This window comes from Triturus cristatus, chromosome 2_1 (assembly GCF_964204655.1).
Source record: "Triturus cristatus chromosome 2_1, aTriCri1.1, whole genome shotgun sequence".
Taxonomy (NCBI): Eukaryota; Metazoa; Chordata; class Amphibia; order Caudata; family Salamandridae; genus Triturus; species Triturus cristatus.
Genome location: NC_140581.1, coordinates 906,102,220 through 906,121,347, shown reverse-complemented (window position 1 = coordinate 906,121,347; position 19,128 = coordinate 906,102,220). Strand labels below are relative to the sequence as shown.

Here is a 19,128-nt window from a genome sequence, read left to right as displayed (position 1 = left end):
GGGCAGGTGAGGTAGCAAAAGGAGATATGGTGAGGGTTTCTACACGCCCAATTGCGCCTGTATTGGCATTAGGAAGAATGTGTTGTGCCTCTTTTCTATAAAATATCTCTTTGTAGCAGGGAGGGTACCTCATGTGTGAGATCTAAATTAGTGATTAACACAGTATTTTTTAAATTTGTTTCTGTCTCCTATGAAAGCACTTTGTCAAATATAAAAACACAATAGGCTGTTTCAGTGAAGAGTTGAAACAGATCCCTATTCGCAAACCCAAATTCCCCCTAATAAACACAGGGCTGTTGCAAGCTTTTGCGGGGCCCAGGACATGACATTTGGTGGGAGCCTCCTAATTAAGAATAGGCGAAATAAAACACCAAAATTGGAATGAGAAATCGGCTTTTTTTTAAAAATGTGTCTGCAGAGCGAAATTGAGTTAAATAACATGCTTGCTCTGCATCAAAACTAAAGATGCAGTTGGATACCAAGTCCTAAGACTGAGTTTCAGCTACCTGCACCTCTCTGGACTACAAAATGTGGGCCAGAAAGATGTGCGCTCCCCACATCAATTCTGACTGCCAGCAGCCAATCAGCATAAGCTTTGATGCAGAGACATATTCTGATTGGTTGAAAGGGTGGTCAATCAAATTCCAATTCTTTCAGAATTCTGATTGGTCACTCTTTCAACCAATCAGAATAGGATGGTAAGTTAAACTCACTCTGATTGGCTGAAGGCAGTTAATTTAGAACTTCCATTATTTAGCTGTGGCCAGCTATTTTGCAGCAAATCTCCGAATGCGACAAAATGACCACCACTAGATCACCTTATTTAGCCCATAACAGATGGATGTAGCTCTCACGCAAATTACAGATTTGCGACATGATTCACATCTGTGGCTCACAGTCCTGGTACTGGGATCAGACAGTCATATCAAAGTACCTGACCTGGAATACAAAGCACTTTGAAACTACCTTTTGTAGATAATAATATCCCCTGCCGCTTGAGATCAGAGACTCAGACACAGCAGCAGCTATGCCACTTCACCTCACTCCTGCTGTGCAACGCATACTATTATTCGTTACTAGGATCCACATGCGTAATACTAAATTGACCCTAGTAGTGGGACACACAGCTCTATTAATAACTTAACGTCTGACCTACAGTACTCCTTGTTGTTCCATTACTGGAAAGTACACACAGCTCTTCCATAACACCCCAATCATACCCTGCAGCACAATATACTAGTATAGCACTGAAACAGACACTATAACTTAACAGATGCACCTCAAACGTGCCCTACAGCAGTCCCCGCCTCTTCCTCGAGGACTCTGCACCCGTTCCCTGCAACTAAGGTTAAAAAGTCACATGCAGCACCACAGTTATTCCAGTCCAGGGAACACACAGGCCTGTCAATGCACATCAGTGCTGGTCCAGAAAAATCCTTACACTCCCTGTTCTAGACCACACAATAAGTTATGATTATGCAACACAATGCTGTCTCTCAGCAACCCTGTACTAATACTTGGACAGACACACAGCTTCACCACATAACCTTAACATTAAACTATGATACTATCTCATATTACAGTACTGATACTTAAGACCAGACACCTCCGTTGATGTACATTAATCCTGCCCTGCAACATATTCTGCACTTGCAGGATTGAGACCCACCATCTCTGCCAGTGTACTTCAAGCCTCACTTGCCTCACACCAAGCACTTGGATCACACTGCTGTAAAATTTGAACTCTGTGGTTATGAGATGATTAGAGGAACAGGGACACTTTTGTTCCTCTATTGGGCTACATTCACCACATCAGTGCAGTCTGGGACATGAAGCTTTGTGTAACGTCTTCCCCAGCCTGGGTACTCGTCAATAACTATGCCACGCACAGAGTTTGGTATTACACGTCATTATTCATCTGTGTGTAAACGCAAACTCAACATTCTAAACCTGCATTCAGTTCACTATGCACGTAGGTCACAGTTCTACGTAGTCCATCAGGAGCCAAAGGATTCCGTCATTGCTAACACATATGACACAACATCTCCCCCTCTGTTAAAGACAAAATTATTTTTTTTACAAATATATATACAATCATAGTTCTTTGATGAGAATTCGTAGTGCTCTGATCACATGTCCTGAGCGGGTCTTCGGAAACTGGGGACAGGCAGTAGAAGTGTCCATGATCTGCGTTGGCTATGTAGGAACAATGCACAAAAAACTGTTGATGGACAGATTGCAGAACAATGCCATATATTCACCCCAGTACAGAGATCTGGGCCTAAATCCATCGTTTTTTTGCTCACCATGCCATTCCAGTTTGGACCTAGCCATATGCAAATCAGTCTTGACCCTGTACCCCATGGGAACAGTCCAGCCCGAACTGCCAGGCCAGGTACTCTCTGGACTGGAAACAAGCATCCTAGGACTGGTTTCGGGGTTTCACCCCTCTTCAGCCAGGATAACTTGTTTCCAGTGGCTTGGAGAGCATGGGACTCACGTCTGAGCATACCCGTCCCACTCGGGGTGACAAATGCAAAAGAACTGTTGATGGACAGAATGCAGAACAATGTCATACATTCACCCCAGTACAGAGATCTGGGCCTAAATCGATCGTTTTTTTTGCTCACCATGCCATTCCAGTTTGGAACCAACCATATGCAAATCAGTCTTGACCCTGTGCCCCATGGGAACAGTCCAGCCCAAACTGCCAGGCCAGGTCCTCCCTGGACTGGAAACAAGCATCCTAGGACCGGTTTCGGGGTTTCACCCCTTTTCAGCCAGGATAGCTTGATTCCAGTGGCATGGAGAGCACGGGACTCACGTCTGAGCATACCCGTCCCACTCGGGGTGACAAATGCAAAAAGAACTGTTGATGGACAGAATGCAGAACAATGTCATACATTCACCCCAGTACAGAGATCTGGGCCTAAATCCATCTTTTTTTGCTCACCATGCCATCCCAGTTTGGACCCAGCCATATACAAATCAGTCTTGACCCTGTGCCCCATGGGAACAGTCCAGCCCGAACTGCCAGGCCAGGTCCTCCCTATGTAGGAACAATAGCAGTCATGGGGTTTTCAATTGTCCTTTCAGATAGTCTCTACATTGATATCAGTGCCTGACGAGCGATGAGACACATGTCGGAATCGCTCGTAATGGACTTCCTAGGACGTTGGGCAGTCACCTTGTGTCCTTTGCTGTTCACAACATGAAATGGCTCAGAATCAAAGGGAGCATCAGATTTTCGTTTTCTAGATTGACGGGCAAGCACTCGATCTCCTCTAATGAAAGTAAAAATGTTTGCAACGCGGCGCTTGTCTGCATTATCAAAAGCAATTAAGAAGTCAATAGCAATTCATTCCCCTGCATAATTTTGCAACTCTGACATGTTTAAGGTGTGTTGAGTGGTTTTCAATGAAAGGCAATTGCATCGATGAGAGGCCTTTAATACTTTTTCAACTCTCTCATCGTGATAAGGAAACCAGACTCGGTTCAGAGAGCTTATTTTGTTGCAACGATTCCGTGATGTCCTTCATGGGCTACTTATATTATCTGTTGTCAATGACTTTCTGGAATAACCATTCTCGAACCTCTCAGGATAATCCCTTCTTGCGTAACGGACAGTTAATTTTTGGCATTTTAAAACTTCTGGTAATCACGGTCACTGGTAAGAGGTCGAGTGTGCTAGTTTCAAGACTGATGTGTAATAATGTGTTTTAGTTTTAACATGTCATTATCTTGACTCATGGCAGCTGGTGTGCTTGATTTTACAACTACGTTTATGTAGGCTTCAGCCATCTTAGAAGGGGTGCAATTCCACTGTAGAGGCACACTTAAGAAGTAGCCGGCAGGGTTTTGATCTTTCCTGGGATGGTGCACGATTGCGTAGTTGGATCCCTGTAATTGTAGACCCCAACGTTCATGCGAGGAGGCATTTTGGCCTTTGGATTGCCAAAGATGGTCAGTAATGCTTGGCGATCCTTCACAAGCATGAAAGGCATCCCATATAAGAATACGTGGAAATGTTCACAAGCCCACACCACTGCTAAACTTTATTTTCCAGGTTGTGAAGAAGCACAATCAGTTTGGGACAAACATCTGCTTGCATATGTCACTATATGTTTTCGAGCATTTGGGTGTCCGCTGTGATGTGCAAGGATTGCACCTAACCCAACTGGGCTAGCATCAACAACAACCTCTGTATGAAGCTATGGATCAAAGTATGCCATTTCAGTAGCGTTTTCAATAGCTTGTTTGATTTTCTTGAAGCTGTGCTCACATTTACATGACCAATGAAATGAAACATTCTTCATCGTCAAGTCTCTAAATTGAGCACTTATGCTGGCAAACTCTCATATGTATCTAGAACAGTAGCTGGCCATGCCAAGGAATGAATGTAACACGGAAACATTTTGTGGGCGACTGGCAGTTGAGAACCCTTGCACTTTAGCTCAATTGGGTGTCATACCCCCATCAGAAAATACATGGCCAAAGAATTTTAGCTTGGCCTTATGGAACTCACATTTCTCAGCATTCAAAGTTAAACCTGCATCAACAAGTACGACACACTTGTGTGAGAACCTTATTGTGCTCCTTCTGTGTAGCTCTGAAAAACAATTTGTCATCACTATAATTGGGAGCATTCATGACTGACTATATGATAAGTCAAATGACATCTTAAAAAAGTTCTGCAGCCGATGACACACCGAAACGTAGTCTTTTATATCAGAACAGACCAATATGTGTACAAAAGGTTGTAATGTACCTGCAATTCTCCTCGAGTTCCAAATGATAATATCCTTTATTTAAATTAAGGACAGAGAAGACCATCACTCCAATCAATTGTGTTATCATTTTGGCAATGTGTGGACCTCAATGTCATTCTCTTTCAATTGCCTTGTTCGCTTGACGCATATCAACAATGATGCGTACATGCCTCTTCACTGTCCTTTTTCGGTACTACCACTATGGGAGAAACCCATGGCCTTGGACCAGTGGAACACTCAATGATATCCTGTTTGAGTAATAATTCACTTTCTTTTTCAACAGCTTCCTGTAAATGAAATGCAATTCATCTGTCCTTGAGCAACAGGAAGGATGTCCTCATTAATGTCCTCATTAATGTGTAATTGTACTTTTTATAGTCTTGAGTTTTCCTAACCCATGAAACAATGAAGGGAACTGACTTACTATTTTGTGATGAGCATTCATGTTACAGGTGACTGATATCAGAACCATATCAGCAGCTGTGCTGAAGCTGACCAAACAGGCCCTTGACACAGCACCTTGAAGTACATGAAAGGGTGCTTGCACTTTTGTTTTCTTGTGTTTTATTGTTGCTACAAATGAACCTTGACTTGGTAATGGCACTGATGCAGCCCGTATATGCACTTTAGTTTTAAATGGCGTAAGTCGTGGCAATGGAGGTAGTTTATTATATTTCTCCTCAGGCATAATATTTACCGATGCACCACGGTCGATAATAAAAGTTATTGAGCAGCTGCTACTTTTGGTATAATCTTTGGACAATTTTTGAATGACTTTGGTGCATTCCACTGTGCTTCACATGCGGCCAGTTCAATATGCATAGGTTTTTCTGAGGTAAACATCAGCATTGCACAGCCACCTTCTTCATTTTCAATCTATTTTGATACCGAAGAACTTTTTAACGATGATTTAGATGATGTTCAACTTCACTTGCTGTCGATTTACCGCAACTAGTGTTGTCGCTTAGCCTTGTGGGTGGGCGTAGAACATCGCTTTTGGAGCGTTCTGGAGTCTATTTTGTCTTTGCACCGTGACGCAATTACTTTTTTCTTTGCCTTGCAAACTGTTACAAAATGGTTCTCCATTCCACAGCCTTTGGAAATCTGTCCAATGGCGGGACATTTACCTTCGTGTGGAAACAAAAATCCGCACCTGTAACACAACTTCGTTTTCTATGGAGACATCATTCTGTGTCTTTCTGCCTTGTGTTTTTGATTACTTTTCATGTTCATGACTGACTCACTCGGGGCTCCCCCAGCCTCTATGTCAGCAGCTTGACGATAGGCATGCTCTTCAGCTCTGGCAGCCATGAGAACTCGCTCCAGGCTAAGCATTTGTTACCTGAATGAATTTGGCGGGCATACGTCAATAACTCTAAGAAGTATAGCTTCCTCATCATTACATTCATTGAACTTACAGTGTTTGATGAGCACATCCAGTCTCTTGACAAATTTGTTGATAGTTTCACCATCTTTGTGTCGCTCTTGACTGAAAATGTACCTTTCATAGTCTACATTCGGCGCTAGATTAAACTTGAGATTCAAGGCTTCTTCGATTTGAAGGTATGTAACTTCGTCAGCTCACAACATTTACTTTATGACCTCTTTTACACCTTCATCAGCAAGATTCTTAAGGTATTTGATCATCGTTTTGTTATCTGTTTCTTCTACACATAAATGAAATAATGTATCTACCCAAACAATCCATCTGTCACCAATAATCTGCTTTTTGGTGGTTTCGAATGGTGGTGGTGGTTTCAGGAAGGTGGTGGCATTGTAACCATTATAGGATTGGCTGACACTGTGAGTGGAGTTCTCTTCAACACTGTTGGCTGTCCACTAGGACCCTCCTCATCCATGCTATCTCTAAGGCCTTGTGCTGTTCTGACCTCCAGGTCATCTATGGACAGTTTGTAAAACTGTGACCTTCCTCGTGGTCTCTATTGGAGCCCTTCACTTTTAAGGAGACCTTTGGAGTTTTTCAGAGCCGCCACCCGGCCTCTTTGGTGGTGTGTTGCTTCATGTATGGACGGCTCCATAAGCACAACCCCGGGCACTTGTTCTTGGGCCACTTCACCCAGTGCTGTGGTATGATGACTCTCTTTAATCAGTTCTGGTAAGCAGATGACGGTTTCTTCTATCTGAATCACTTTCTCTTTGTACTGTCTGACACCTGGTTAATCTCTGCCTCGCAGCACTTCTGATCGCAGTGTTATCTTGAAATTTGTTGTCGCTATTTGCTGATCTTTCAAGACCTGGTTGTATCTGCCTTTAACATTATCACTCCTTATGATGTATAGCTTTAGGCTGCGTAGTAGCGCGGTACCTCACTTTTTGGCCTTACAGCAGGTTCTTAGCCAAAGAAGTACAGGATTCTGAGTGGAGCTTTCATTATCTTCAAATACTTCACACTGGCTGGAGTTGCGCTTTGAATCCACATATGCTTAACGTTGATTCTGCACTTCAACTGAGGCACACGTGGCATGCAAAAGCAGTTTGCTGGACCATGGCAGACTCTCTGGGATAGCACTGTCGATCTTTGGGTTACCTTTTCCATCCTTGTCACCATTTGTACCATCCTCCCCAGCCTGGGTACCCACCAATGACTACGCCACACACAGAGCTTGGTATTCCAGATCTTTATTCATCTGCGTGTAACCGTGAACTCAACATTCGTTGCAATCACTTCACTATGCTCACATTTGTACGGAGTCCACCATGAGCCAAAAGGCTTGCGTCACTGATAACTCGCACCACACTACCCCTTGGTTTAGTTCAATTGATCAAAATGAGCCATGACATCTCAAATCAATAATATTTCAAAAGAAAGTACTGGACTGGACAACACTATGCATCTCAATCATGACATGAGACATCCATTATGGATCATGATCCATCCCAAACCCACACATAGCTCTGTCACTTCACCTCATCCTTGGCCTGTGGCACTCTTCGACACTGCAGAACGGGGCCAAATTGCTTTTCTCTTGTAAAAAGCCCTCCTTCTACACCTTATTTCTTGGAAAAGGAGTTACACAAGCCCTTTGTTGCAGCAAAACTCAGACTGTTTTCAAAGTGGGAAAGACTAAGATAGGAGTTTGTGCATACCAATAACATACAACGTTGTGGGCATTCACATACTTTCATGCAAATAAATACTTTATTCACCCACCCACTCCCTACCGTCAGTGTGGTGTTTTCTACAGAAGATTTAAACCACGCTTGTGGTGGAGAAATACACAGTAATAAAAACAATTATGTCTGTCAGGAATCCTTCAGTGAGTTCCTGACAGCGTTAAATTAATCCATTTTCCGGGATTAAACCTATGTTTACTCTTGGAAATGGCTTTGTTGATCAGACTCATTTTTTGACATGTCTTTTCAACTCGAGATTATATGAAGAACCATGTAATAAGGAATAAAGTACACCCAAAGGTCCGTAATGAGGAAAATGCAATTTACCTCAGATTTCCAAGACTGGTGTGCCACCTGAATATCGAATCTACAGTATAGATGGGACAGAATATCGAGGTCAGATTTTCAAAAATAAAATATCGGCAGGTAAGTAGGCCTAGGTTTTCTATACCTAATGCCACATATATGTACCTTTGCGATACATAAATCTTCAAGGTACACAGATGAGTAGTCAGGAATAGTTAATCTAAACTTCCCTGTATGCATTTACCTTTCGATATTTTGTCCCTCGATATTCTGTCCTCGATATTAGTATGCCATGATGTTGTTGGTGTTGATATTCAATAGTCCAATCCCAAGACTAAGGGGCATATCTATGAGCCCTGTTGAAGCGCTCTTGCACCACACACATGGTGCAAGAGAGTCGCAACTCAGAAATGAGATTTATGAAGCCATGCAAGGCCACCTTGCAAGCGCCTGAGTGGCTTCATAAATCTCGAGTAAAATAACACAGCACAAATTGCTGCGTTGCCTTACTCTCCATTAGGGAGGCGTTCCATGGACATTGCGTGGGTGTTCCCATGCAACTCCCATGGTTTTTGACGCATTCCCAGATTTACCAGAACTGGTCAACCTGGGAAAGCGCCAAAAAGATACGTCTTCTAAGAAGAGGCGTAACAAGGAGAAATATCTTTAATTCTCCTTGTTACTTCCTCTTTCTATGTGTGCTGCAGGATGCCTTTCAGGATTGTTTTTATGCAGGAAGATGCCCCTTCCTGCACCAAAACAATCCTGCTTGCAACACAGGCACCCTTGCACCATGGAGCAAGGGTGCCTGCGTTGGCGCAACGGTGCCAAAATGGCGCGAGCGCAGAGGAAACGGACGGAATGCACTGTATTCTTTTAAATATAGTGCATTCCTGCCCTTTCCCTGTCAAGTATTGCAGCGCAGCAAGGTGACTTGCTGCGCTGCACTGCGTGACAATGTCATAAATATGCCCCTAAATGTGTTATAATGGCACTGCTTGGTGATTTGCATTATCCTTAACATGTACATTTAAGAGCATTTTATCTCATATATATCACTATATTCTTAACATTGTAACTGGCTGTTTCTTTTTTCTTTTCTTTTTAACTAGGACTGTGTGATGCACCTGTCCTGTCTCAAGAAGGTTCTGTCCTACATCTTTGAAGTGTCTGAAATGGTCCTGTTCTTTGTCACAGAAAAGCAAACAGAGAGCATGCACTCGGTCATTTATAGTGCTTCACCTACAGTGCACTTACTGATAACTGATTAACATCACTGATTGAAGTTAAGACTGTACCAATTAAGTTCTTTCCTGCATGTCCCACATACTATCAGGCGTTAACAGATGTTATTTGACTTTACACTCATTATGCACCCTTGTTTTCAGCTTCCATACATTTCTGAGGGGCAGCTATTAGCAGTGATTAATGCCCTCGGCAGATGGCATTAATCACCGTTAACTCCCTGACCTGCCGACAGCAATAATACTTAAGTGTTTCATGTCTCCAGCAAGCAGCGATACCCATTTTCCTTCTAAAGTTCAGCCATCCTCCCACGTCGGATTCAGCTGAATCAGTCCCGCTCTAGGAAAAGCGATTTTCCATTTCCCTTCGTTCACTGTAGTGAGGCAGAAGATGAGCTTTAAGTATAATCAATTGTACCGCAAGGGTCTATTCGACTGAAGGCTTCCTATTTATTTCGAGTGTGGGATGCCCCAGTTCCTTATTTTTAGCTCTGTCCTTAATTAGCACTTCACTGCCCCCAAATGTCATCCCTTTCAGGTTGATTGATGCATTTTCCAGACCTAAATCTGTTTAAGAATTCAAAGCATATTTGTACAACCTGTCAAAATGTACATGTTCCCTATGGAGCTAGGTTGACAGCATTACCTGGAGTTTAAAGCAAGCACACCAGTATAATGCAGCAAAATAAGTATTTGTTTTAAGTAAGGGAAAGCTACAAGCCATGTATTTGGTTTCGGTTAGGATAAAATATATTATTTGCAGTTTTGAGTTGTTAAAGGTCAAACTTTCTGATTTGTTTATGAACACTAAATGCTAGAAATTAGCTAGTAACCGGTTTGTGTAAAAATATAAGATGTAAAGAAGGGGTGGGGGCGATAAACCTATAACTGCAGCTTCTATAACATCTTACATGGCAATTCGAGGTTGCTGGGCAACAGCTGTTGCTATGGAAGCTTGTGTGTTACTCCCAAATGTGTGCCCAATCCACAAAGAAACTAGAGGACGATCTATGTTTTTGCTAATTGAAGAGAAAGACGGGACAGCCGCTGGCCGAGCTCTAATTGTTGGCAAAGGGAGGTGGGGAGACATTGACAGATAGCACCCCAGGTGCACAAAAGTCTCTCTGCAAGGGGTTATGTGTAAACTGTAGCAAAAGACCCCCACTGCCTCAGCCTTGGGTAGTGGCGTAGCAAGGGGGGCGGTCCGCCCCAGACGGCATGAATTTTGGGGGCGGCAGCCTCTACCTGACCCCCCTGTGGGTGGCTAACATAGGGGCCGCCACGGGCGGCCAAAGGTCTAGCTTCACCACTGCCCTGAGGTCACTGTGGTGGCTCACAGTAGTGTCCATCTCGGTTTTAAAAGGCAACCCAAACTCCCCAGCTTTTTATTGGACTAACTGAAAATGCAAATCAACAAAGGTTCAATAAAAAAAGGCTTCAGAGTTGTATAATCAACCATCAGATGGCGGTGGTGCGGATATACTCAGAAGTAAGTGGAGGAGGGGGATAAAGACCATGGCTCCAGACCACCGAATGTCACATGCATGGCCAGGCTGCCAATGTGGGCAAACAGATCCATCCTTGGATAAGAACAAGTGTGCAGCTCGTTCTCCAGGTTTGTGTTATAGTTTTTTCCGAATTATGGGGTTTCCCCTTACCTAGACATGGTCCCGGGAACAGTATAAAAGGCACCTCACCATCCAAAAGGGAAGCTTCTTCTCTTCCCTTTGTGGGATTTTGTTTTTAAGCTTATATTTTTGTACATTAGTAATAACATGTAATATTCAATTGTACTTACATATAGGCTGAATTAAAATAGTCGCAATTGAAAAAAAGTCATATGATATATAGAAGTGAAGTTATTAATGTGTTTTAGTTTGCCCACATGTCGATATAAATTTCGTTTTTGAACAAGATGGATGTCATCTCTGTCACTCACTCCTGTTTCCCCATCTGCGTACATCTTCTCCTGATAGGCTCCGCACGGAACAGTCAAGCTGACGTGTAGTAGTTTATTCCCACTGTTACTATGTATTGCTTTTAATTAATTTTCCCTCATTTCCATGACTTATAATGTTTCTCAAGGTCCCCTCTGCTGCCTTCCTCTGCAATCACTAGTCTATTCATTTGCTGAAAGTTTTTATTGTTCAGGGTTTCATATTTGTTCCAAAATCTCTGGATGACATTATAACAGAGGTTGTTGAATACGTTTTTAGAAATGAGATGGTGCTCAAGTGTTTTGACGTGTTTTGACGTGTATTATTCTTGAGTTCTGATTCGCTAAGGAAATTACACTTTTGCCCATACCATGATGATTTTGCAGTTTTTCTCATTTCCTATGCAAGAAATGTGTATAAGAACTCCTTGATTTTGGTGGTGAGTCAGAAATGTTCCTGAGCTTTACTATGCTGCCTGTGGTGCTGCCCAATTTCTTAGGATTTTGCTGCCCGTTGTGACTTAGAATGATTTTCTGATTTTTAAATATCCTGTGTAACTTTGCATCTGAGATCCTTGATTGCATTTATTCTGTACCACTTATTTAAAAAAATTCTTTTATTAAAACCTTTTTATTTTTCATTGATCTCAAACTCAATTATTGAATGGGCCCCATTATTTAATCAACTATTTTTATTCTGCTGTTTTACGTTTGGTGAGGTGCCTAAATTGGGGTAAATATTGCCTGATAAAATTGAGGTTTAACACTGTCGCCGATCCAGTAAATAGAGGGAGAACCAAATAGGCACATTTTGGGGTGTTTGAATTTGGGGGTACGGTTTTCCTCCCACACATCCAAGCTTCATCCACATGCACTTTTCCCAGCCACATTAACAGTCCCCTCTGAATTCTGAAAACCCTGAACTTTACGAGCCACTTGCCTTTGAGCCTTTCATTTCCAATCCCTATCGTTGGACAGGTCATTGAACAGCCTCCCTGTTATAATAAAAGTCTCCCCAATCAAATGGCTGGTCAGGAGGCCAGATCTCCATCCCTCCCTGGCACAGGCAGCACTGGCAGGAGCCCTGGGGTGTTTCACAAACCAGAGAGTGTTTGGAAGTGCCCCTGTGTCAGTTCGGTCACCATCCAGGAGGACAAGCCTCAGTAGTAACCTGGGTGTATATGGCATCGCTTCAGTCTACCAGTATGAGGAAGACCTAATGTGGGCATCGCCTGGAAAAGACAGCAACAAGGAAATGAGACGTTGTACATTCCTCTAAATGGTTCCTGATGTCAGGTGGCCATGTCATATCATCAGGAAATCCATCCAGTAGAAGGTTCTGTCAGTGATGAGCTTGGTGAACAATGGTCGGAGCAGCCCCTCAGGATTCGCTGTCCATAATGGCAGTCACCCTGGTTACTGGATGGCATAGAGAGTCCTTCTGCCGGGATTGGATGTATTGTTTTTCCATGGAAGAAGCTGTGATCCTGTTTGCTCTTCTGTAGTCAAGCAAGACAACCTTATGTTACCAGTCTGAAGCCCGAAGGATACCAAAGTTAGAAACTTCCTGGAAAAGTGAACTGGGACTGCTGTTACAGCTTGCTTCAGCGTGCAAGGCTGGAGCATGCTGCCGTTCCCTCACAGCGGGTGCCATTGCATCCTGACAGACCCAGCCCAAGTCCAGCTCCAGATCTTCTCAAGAGAGTAAGACTTTTCCACTGTTCTTCTATGTCAAGAAGAACTCCGAGACAAAACCCTTCCATCTTTCCCAAAAGGTTGGACTATCGCCTTCAAGAAGATTGCCAGATCCCAGAGACTGCAAAACAATTCAATGTACTCTGAACGTAAACTACAGCCTATTTTGCTTTATTTTGTCCTTTATCAGTGAATCTAGTCTGCTTCAGTGCCCTGTCCAGTAGCCTTACTCATCCACCCTTCAATAACTAGTCTACCCACCCGGACATCTCTGGCACAGTCCCTGTGCCCCCTTTAGGCGTCCATCAGCAGACACCACAATGCATCTCTTCATCTATGTCATTTGTCACTTCAGGAACTTAAGTTCCAACATCTCCCGCAACCTCCCTGGGTCCTTATTACCTTCTCTACTGTGCACCGACTTGGAGTGCACGCTCTAGAATTATGTTAATTTGCCTTGCATAAAATGTTTTCTTGTTTGCTTATTCCAGCTTTACTTTGCCTACTAAAGTTAGCAACTAATGCTAAGTTTGGTTACATTTCAAGATCGTACATTGGTCTTTGCCTTTTTCCACAAAATGTACATAGCAAGATGAGTGTCCAATTCTCTTACCGCCGCTATCAGTTCATGGGTAATCCTCTTACCACCACAGAAGATATGATACACAAGGTAAGGTACACTTATGCCAGGCCAAGATGGGGAACCCTGTGCCAACACCCCTGGAGACAACGCCATCTCTGTGGCGTTCCTATCCACAAATTAGCATGTCTATCCCTCACTGGGGTGGTCCATGCTACCAAGGGTTCAAAACTCTTATTTGTCTACTTACTTTTCTGCTAGGCTCCAAGAGGCCGCTACTCTAATAGCATATATTTGTCTGAAATATCCCAGAGTTTTCTGCCTTTCAACATTTTAGCCTGAAGCTAACATACTGGCACTCTTTTTCGTTTATCTCGCTGTACCATAATAATGTAAGACCAGTGGGACATTCCCCTTCCTCGAGGATTATTTATCCGCTGATAGCCACCGGATGATTGAAGTCCAAGGCGGACGCGCAGTGAGAGGCACCTTCCGGTCTGGCACACAGCAGACCATCTCTAAAATGGCTGCTCTCACGCTGACTTTGGCGCAGACGCTAATGAGTCACCGAGCAACGCTGGCGTCGCGATGCCGGGTGCAGGCTGCAAATTGGCTCTTTGCATTCATGTTTCATTCCCAGGCGCATCTCAGGTTCAGAAAGCCCCTCTAAAATGTCAGCCCTCGGATGCAATTTTCACTTGAAGGCTTGCTCAATACTTTAAAAAACACGCGCGGTATTCCACAAGGAAACGTGAGGATTCTTTTTTTCTGACACAAATAGGATTATCTATTTTTGTAAAATAAAAATAGGATATTTATAAAAAAATGGACGTTCTTAAGAATCATATTTCACTCCCTCCTTGCAATAAATAGAAAGTGCTCAGATCTGTTGTATGTCTCTGTTCGAAGGAGCACCTGGCTCTTCACGTGGAAGGGGGGGGGGGTTCAGGATTACAGTTAAAAAAAGACTGTCCCCGTCATTGTATCATATAAAAAAGTTTGGACGCCTTGAGACTTTAATTCACCTTTTTGGACCTGAAATATAAACAACACACGGTTGACGAGCATACTGCGTGTACACTTTTTTGTTAAGGGTATAACAAAAACACACATTTTGTCTCCAAGTTGTCTTATTGCCAGTTGAAATATGTTTCTGCTCCTCATGCTTGTACATTTCCTCGGTCCTTGCCACATGTAGCTCCTCTTCAGCCCCACTTTCCCCCTTTTCGCTACCACTCCCCAAGGTTTAGCAACGCCTAGTCACGTCACTACAATCACTATAATCATGTTGAACCTGGCTGGGGCTACCATGTTCAAGAGTGTTCCCATTGCCTTGTTGGGTGAAATTAATTCTGGAAAATTCTTACTGGTAATGTACAAAAATGTTTTCCTCGATGTCAAGATGGCCAACAGCTTTCTGGGCTCTGATAGGATGAGGCCTAATGACAGAGGACATCACGTGTTGCAAATGATCTCCAACGCACCTCACAGAGCCTCCTTGCCCAAACATCTTCCCAATAATGGCATCTGAGTCGGGGCTGACTGCCCATGGCGACAAGCATGTTTGCCCCTGTATAAAACAGGTGGGCTTTGGGCCAGGATCCAAGCTATATGTCTTAGTACCCAAACCTATGACAAGCATTGGAATTGCAATAGGTCTCGCATTTGGTTGAGTTATAACTATTGGCATCGTAAATGACAATGTATTTTACCCATGTGCTATGGAGTGTATGTACGTGGCGTGTACTGGAATTATGTGAGTTGGACTGGAATTGCTAGGTGGTCGAATTGTGTGGCGTGGAATTGTGTGGTCTGGAGTGGATTTGTGTAGTGGAATTATGTGGTGTGGTGTGCAGTGGAAATATAGAGATATTAATTATGTGGTATTGAGTGTACTGAAATTATGTGGAGTGGGATTGTGTGTTATAGAGTATAATTATGTGGGCTGTTTTTTGTGTTGTGGAATTTAATTATGTGGTGTGTGGTGAATTTTGTGGTACGATGTGGAATTCTGTGGTGTGGGTTGGATGTATTTGGTGAGTTTTGTAACTTTGTTGTTGAGTTGAATTATGTGGTTTGGTGTTAAATTATGTCATGTAGATTGGAAATGCGTGGAGTGGTGTGGAACTGTGTGGCTAACTTTGCCTTTTTGGTGATAAAAAACACAAATAGGGAGCAGCTGAGCTCCAGATCTGTGTTTTCGGGTTTTGATAAAAATACAAAAATTGGTAAATGCATTAGATTTTGCCTATGTGATTAATATGTTTTTTTATTGGTTGCGATGAAATAGAAGGGAACGAGAACAAATATACCTGAAGATGTTGGGGCATTATCACGCTGGGAGCAAGGCAGGTCGTTTTTATGTTAACAGGTGAAGCAACTACAAAATGTACTTTAGGGAATACTGTTCCTCCAACCTTCTGCATAATCTAGATATAGCAAGTTAACTCAGTCATACGGGACCTTCTAAAAGCAATGCAATATTATGCTACAATGAATACAGCCATGGAACTAATCAGCAACTTTGTAGCATCCCGACTACTTATACACTGTGGCATTCCATTAATGACATTTATGTAGTGCTCTGACTGAGAGAAGCCAGTTTAGGAGCACATGCGATGGCTAGTCAAATAGCAGTTGCCTGTTCTATGATATTTTCAGAGGAGAAAGTGTTTCTTTAAAGAGAAACTATTTGTAGAAGTAGTAGTATGTTCATGCTTCTGCTGAAAATCAGACAAGCACAGAAACGTGCCCAAAATTCGAAGACAAGATATTCCACTGTTCCAGCACTAATTCTTGACTGTTTGGGTGAAGTGTATTTTGGCAGTGCCTTAACAAAGAGCCAGCAAGCATGCAGAGTAAATTGCAGGCTTGCCTTAACGCATTCCAGAATGCCTTAGAACGTTCAATAAAGGTGTTAGGGCTGGGGAAGACTAGCAGTCCTGGGTCAAACAAGTATTGACAGAGCCAACAGATTTGATGCGTGTATGCAGAGCAGATGGGACGCACACACGCCGTTCAAAAATCAAGCGTGCTGTACAAAAGTGTAGACAAAAGCACTGGAAAAATGCAAACGATGAGATTTCAAAACGAGAAAAGGACGGCAGTACAGGGAGGGCATATGCCGCTCACAGCATGAACTAGGAATCTTTTACCTCTTGCTCAGGGCAGGTTATCCGGAATAAATAGGAGCCTATGCATCAAGTTGCAGACAACAGTCCAGTGATGTAACAGCCAGAGCTGCCAACTCTGGAGCTGGGCAATTCGGTTTGAATCTTGGCAGTAGCTCAACATCCTGCGATTCTGGGTGAAGCACAATATTGATGTTTAGAAATGGCAATTACTGAATGTCACCATCCGATCCTGAACTTAAAATTTCCCTCCTGCTAAAAGCAGCATCACAGAGAACGGAACAACATATGACTTTACAGCTATAGTTGTCGGAGCAGGGTTCGAGTTTCCACGTCAACTCAACATCTGATTCTGGGCGAATCACTTGATTTGCCGTGGCAAATGTTGAGTTGACGTGGAAACTCGAACCCTGCTCCTACGCCGACAGCAGCGCCTGCCAAATGTAAACAAATAGTTTAAGATGCACTCATGGAAAGCACTCCAATACATTATAAGCCACTGTAAACAAGCATTGGTCAATGCAAGAAAATATGCTACAGCAAATAGAACAGGAGGAAAAGTAAGTGGCCCACACAGAACCAATGAAAAGGCAGGAAAGAGTGGAGACGAGATGTAAGCCCTTTGCAGGCCATACCTAAAAAACAAGCCCAATCCCCCTTAAAAGGAAGCATAAACCAATCACATATCCTACTAGAAAAAGACCAACTGACGGTGGAGATTGGAAAGTGCAAAAAGCCTAATTAAAAAAATGCAAGCAACGGACAGGAGCCAGGGTGGGGAAGGCAGCAGTAAAAACGACAGCAGTAACACAACTGTGGCATTAAGAGAAGGTGGGAGGAAGAATGCTATATTTTAATGAAAGAATCTAGGGCACTGAAGCTTTATACAGACATACAGTAACAGAGCAGGAAACCAAGAAAATAAGTGTCCCTCAAACAACAGATAAAGAACCATAGTGGAATGAGACAGTGCTAAGTCCCAGCTCTGTGGGAGGAACAGAAGAGAGCAAGGAGGGACAAAGAGGCAGGACTGATCACTAGCAAGCAAGAATTTTTAAAAGGGCACTGACATACACAAATGAAAAGCAATGGCAGGAAAGGGGATGGCATTAAAGCACACAGACTGATTACAGCAAGCAGGTCTCACAGAGACAGCGCATGTGCTATCTAGCTCGACCTAAAAACGTTTTCCAAGTCATGTGAGCTATGTCATACCAGGTAATGCACTTTATAAACCCCCTTGCAATTTTTTCCCAGTCAGCAGTGAAGTAGGTAGAGGGCAATTGGTGAGTGTTTCCCGCAAGAAAGAAACTAGCCCATTTTCAGGTCTACATTTTCCAAATGTGCGTGCAATGCTGAGTTAGGCGACTCCACAAAAACTCAATAGTTTGTTACTTAGTCCTGACCTAGTTTCAGGAGCATCTGCAAACTAAAATTGATAGCAGCAGCCTATAAATGAGTGGCTTATTTCTGTCCCCCTGAAAAGTATGATATTGGCTCAGTGGGCCCGATTCACAGAACTAATCTGAGACAAAATCCTAAACTTACTACTTTTGGTATTCACAGAAGGCATTTAGTAGTAGTAAAGTTAGGATTTTGTCTTAAGTTTGACTTAAGACAAACTTAAGGCAGACTTAAGACAGACTTAAGACAGACTTAAGACAGACTTAAGACAGACTTAAGACAAACTTAAGACAGACTTAAGACAGACTTAAGACAGACTTAAGACAAAATCCTAACTTTACTACTACTAAATGCCTTCTGTGAATACCGAAAGTAGTAAGTTTAGGATTTTGTCTCAGATTAGTTCTGTGAATCTGGCCCCTGATTACTAAATGTTATATATTCGTTGATCTAAAGTTGTCCTCTAACTCACATAAGCAAGTATCCGATTCTATGTATTTAGTTATATTCTGCAACTTGCAGTCATTCACTTATAATAGGAAAAGTACTTGTAGCAAAACAAATACAGGGAAGACCAGGATTGGGTGTATATGCATGCCTGACAAGGAAACCAGGAGAGCTCTGGGTGTGCCAATTTATTTCTAAAAACAAATCCTTTGGAAAGCTACCCCAGCTCACAGTGTAAAGCAATCCTTAAACCTTGATAAAGTTAAAATATTGTTACTAGCTGAATGTGTTTACAAATGTACTACATCACTAATTGTCAGAAAAAAATAATCATAGGACACCCAACACCATACTTGAAATAGTATTTAAATTCCACAAAATGCTGACCAATATGACTGGCCTAATGTGCACAGCAGAGGCACATATTTGTTATAATCAGAGACTGAATCACAGCAAGAAAGAAAAAGGCAGAAAGGTACAA

General features: G+C 42.7%; 1 protein-coding gene across 1 annotated transcript in view; it reads right to left on the bottom strand.

Annotated features, from left to right (window-relative positions):
* Nucleotides 1-19,128, bottom strand: part of FRMD3 (FERM domain containing 3) — a 638,046-nt gene that overhangs the window by 569,769 nt on the left and 49,149 nt on the right. The window lies entirely within an intron of this gene.